Source organism: Canis aureus, chromosome 4 (assembly GCF_053574225.1).
Source record: "Canis aureus isolate CA01 chromosome 4, VMU_Caureus_v.1.0, whole genome shotgun sequence".
Taxonomy (NCBI): Eukaryota; Metazoa; Chordata; class Mammalia; order Carnivora; family Canidae; genus Canis; species Canis aureus.
Genome location: NC_135614.1, coordinates 50,784,700 through 50,788,855, shown reverse-complemented (window position 1 = coordinate 50,788,855; position 4,156 = coordinate 50,784,700). Strand labels below are relative to the sequence as shown.

At 44.4% G+C, this 4,156-nt stretch overlaps 1 pseudogene; it reads right to left on the bottom strand.

Moving 5' to 3' along the window:
* Nucleotides 1–2,081: 2,081 nt before the first annotated feature.
* Nucleotides 2,082–2,733, bottom strand: LOC144311727 (ELL-associated factor 1 pseudogene; annotated as a pseudogene).
* Between the last annotated feature and the right edge of the window lie 1,423 nt (nucleotides 2,734–4,156).

Here is a 4,156-nt window from a genome sequence, read left to right as displayed (position 1 = left end):
CCTTGTTCTGGTGGGTAAAGGTAGAGGGTGGGGAGAGGGGACCACTGAAGGCTTTGTGCAGAGAACAAACTGGAAGCGGGCTAGAGGACAAACGTGCAGTGTCAGATGGGATGGGTGACAGAGGAAAGGCCTGAAGCCCACAGATCTCAACTCACCAAACCCAGTGCCACATGCAAGCACTTCCTATAGAAACAAACTTCTTGACCCGACATGCCAAAAACCACAGCTTATCTGTATAAATCGAGACTTTAGGAGAGAAAAAAAAAAAAAAAAAAAAAAAGACTTTAGGAGAGAGAAAAAAAAAGAGAGAGGTTTAAATAGATTTTTTTTTTTAGTTCAAGTTCCTGGAACCTGCCCCAGCTTGAGCAAGTTAAGATCAGTGAAACAATTCCCAGATCCAGTAACAAGTCAAGTCTCCCAATCAAGATCTTCACCTTCCCTGAGCTGTCATTACCAAGGAATTATAAAACAATTACCAATTCATTATAAATTCCTACCTACCATTAAATCCACGGAAACCTCAGGATGGGCTGAGAACTTACCACAGAGTCCTAGTGTGTCCCTATTACCTATAGTTGGTGGGGGGGTGAGTGTGCCACTGGATAATGGTGCCAGGCCCGCATCTCCAGCTCACTGGAGCCACTGTGTGCATCAAACCGGTGATTCTGTAAGGTGCAACTCTCACCAAAGCCCCCACCATGAATCCTCTAATTCCTTTCCAGGTCCAGGTGGCTTCCATCTGCTAGCTGGGGAAGCAGAGGCCATCTTTGAGTGCAGGAACCCAAGGAAGGAAAATCATTTTTAACGTTCTTGATACCCACTGAACCAAAGTAAATGGAAATTTCTCAGGACATTCAAATTGTATTCATTCAAATTACAGAAATGGGCTACTCCATACTAATCACGGGACAATTTGTCACACATTTACTCAATGTGGAACATTTCCTAGCGACTAGTTTCCTGTAACATTCATTTGGAAACTGCACACTGCAAAAAGGCAATCTTGTGACTTTCTTCTAGTTGTGTATCAAAAATACAAATCGTTCTGGGAGTCAGGCACAAACAGTGGTACAAAAGCATGAACAGAAATGCCTTCTCCAAGAATGTGCTCATTTCATATTGCAGAACTGCTTCCTATCTGGATTCTGGTTTTTGAAAACCTGCTGCTGATTCTTTTGTTCAGAAAGATTCCTTCACTATACCGCTCTTCCACTCCTACCTCCCCCTACTAAAATGCACCGAGTGAAGCACATGTAGCATGGATCTACATGGAACTAAAAGCCCCAATCTGACTGAATCTCAGGTGTTAACACAGTGGCTGCTGGCTTAATCTGCTCACCCAGACTCATGTACTTTAGGGACTTTTTGGATCAGAATTTGAGCCAGAAGTACCCAACACTTTTGTCTTTTGGAATGGAATAAAAGCTCTGATGTACAACTATCAACGTCTTGCATGAGAATCTCTGGTTCCAACCACTGAGATTCAAAGGAGGGAGCAGCAGGAAAAGCTTGGACTGGGGGTAGGAGACCGACCATAAGCCAGCCCTGGGCTTCTTTTTCCTTATTTGTAAATGAGGGGCTTGAGCTAGCAGAGCTCTAGGGTACCCTCAGGAGGACACTCTTGGACTCCCTCCTGGAGTCCATTTCTACACAGGCTTATCAGACTGGGTCAGACAAAACTTCTTTACCACTTTGTCTCAATAGTTTAAAGTGGTTTTAACATACTTTTGTGCTGCAGTTTGAGGTTTCCGTCTCTCTCCTACCCCTCAAAGACCAGGTTTCATTTCACTGGTGCAGACCACTGGGGCAAACTGTGGCTGCTGAGGTTTAAAACTGAATCACTGGTCTGCTAAAGATAACGGCCTTTGAGTAACCTAGACCGGGGTACATTGGTCTGTTTTTCAGGAATAGTGTTAGCCAAATAGAAATGTAATTCTGTTTAGTTCTTCCATAGTTCTGCTTTGCAACATGAGATTCGAAAATTACGCCAGAAAATCACCCATCACCACTAAGTTATAGACTTGAATATCTGAGCCCTCCAGAGCTTCAAACTCCTCCTAGAGTCACTGATCCATAGCGCGTCCCTCTCAGCAAGGGGCTCCACGCGGGTGCAGCCTGGTCCAGCAGCACATCTGTGCACGAGGAGCTGATTTCGAAAGATCCGACTCTAGTCATCACTGTCACTGCCAGACTCGCTCAACTGCCAGTCATTTCTGAGCGTGTTCATGAGCTGGTTGCTTCCTTGCGGCCGGCTGGTTCCGTTGGCCACGGCCGGCCTGCTGGTGCAGGGCTGCTGGTGTGCGGGCGCGGGCGGCCGAGGGGGCGCTGGGCCATTGTCCCCAGCCCCGCTGCTCGAGCTGTCGTCATCGCTTCCTGATGGGCGCTCGGAGTCTGAGGACCTGCTCCCGCTGCTGCCGCTCCTCTGTTCAAAGTGTCAGCTTCGGCCCTCAGCTCTCCTTTGATGTCATCCGGCTGGGGTTCAGGTGAGGGGTTAGCTTTCAAGGGGGAAGTTTTGGGTCCAACTGGAGGCTTTGCTGGAGCTCTGAATGGCATAGCTGGTGGAGGTGGTGGTGGCTGTGATGGCTGCGGGGGACGAGGGGGCTGCTGTTCCATTCGGGCTTGGATTTTACTGCTCCCCTTGGCTCTTGTTTTCTTGACCTGAATGCTGCTGCTGAGTTTTTCCAGCACATAGTCACCAGGGTCCCCTGTTCCAAATTTTAAAAAGTAATACATGCGGGATCCCTGGGTGGCGCAGTGGTTTGGCGCCTGCCTTTGGCCCAGGGCGCGATCCTGGAGACCCGGGATCGAATCCCACGTCGGGCTCCCGGTGCATGGAGCCTGCTTCTCCCTCTGCCTGTGTCTCTGCCTCTCTCTCTCTCTCTGTGTGTGACTATCATAAATAAATAAAAGTTAAAAAAAAAAGTAATACATGCTTACTGCCAAAAGCTCAAGAAACAGAAAAAACACAGAAATTTTATTTTTCAAAAATCACTCCTAATTCACCATTCAGAGAGAAAAATTTTTAATATTTTGATATTTTCACTTTCAGGTGGAATATACAAGTTATATATTATATATATATAAATACAATATATGTATCCATTTTACTGTTGATAGGTATTTGAGCTGTTTTCTTAAAAAAAATACAGTTGACACACAATGTTACATTAGTTTCAGGTGTACCACATAGTGATTCATCTCCCTGTGATTTATGCTCTGATCACCACAAGCATAGTACCATCTGTTACTATCTAACAGTATTACAGTATATATTTTAAAGATTTCATTTATTTAGTCATGAGAGATACACACGGGGGAGGTGGGGCAGAGACACAGGCAGAGGGAGAAGCGGGCTCCATGGATGGAGCCTGATGTGGGCCTCGATCCCGGGACTCAAAGATCACGCCCTGGGCCCTGGGCCGAAGGAAGGCCTTAGCCGCTGAGCCACCCAGGGATCCCCTGGTATTATAATATTATTGACTATATATCTTATGCTGTGACTCTTATTCTCATGACTTATTTATTCCATAATTGGAAGCCTGTACCTCCCATTTCCCTTCACCCATCTTGCCCATCTCTTGATCTTCCTCTCTTCCGGATCATCAGTTTCCTGAACTTATAAGTCTGATTCTACTTTTTGTTTGTTCATTCATTTGTTTCATTTGATTCCACATCTGAGTGAAATTATATGGCATTTGTCTTAGTCTGACTTATTTCCCTTAGCATAATACCCTCTAGGTCCATTCATGTTGTCATAAGTGGCACAATCCCATTCTATTTTATGGCTGTATTAAGTTCTGTTGTGTTATGTATATGGCATCTTTATTACCCATTTGTCTAATCATCAAAGAAATACAAATCAAAGCCACAATGAGATAATACCTTAAACCTGTCAAAATGGCTAAAACCAAAAAGATAAGAAATAACAAGTATTGGCAAGGATGTGGAAAGAACAGAATGCTTATGCACTGTTGATAGGATGTAAATTTCATAGCCACTGTGAAAATAGTATGGAGACTTGTCAAGAAAGTAAAATTAGAAATACTATATGATCCAATAATTCCACCACTGGGTGTTTACCCAAAGAAAAAGATACTAATTCTAATTAAAAAAAGATATGCATCCTTATGTTTTGCAGCTTATTTGTAATAGTCGA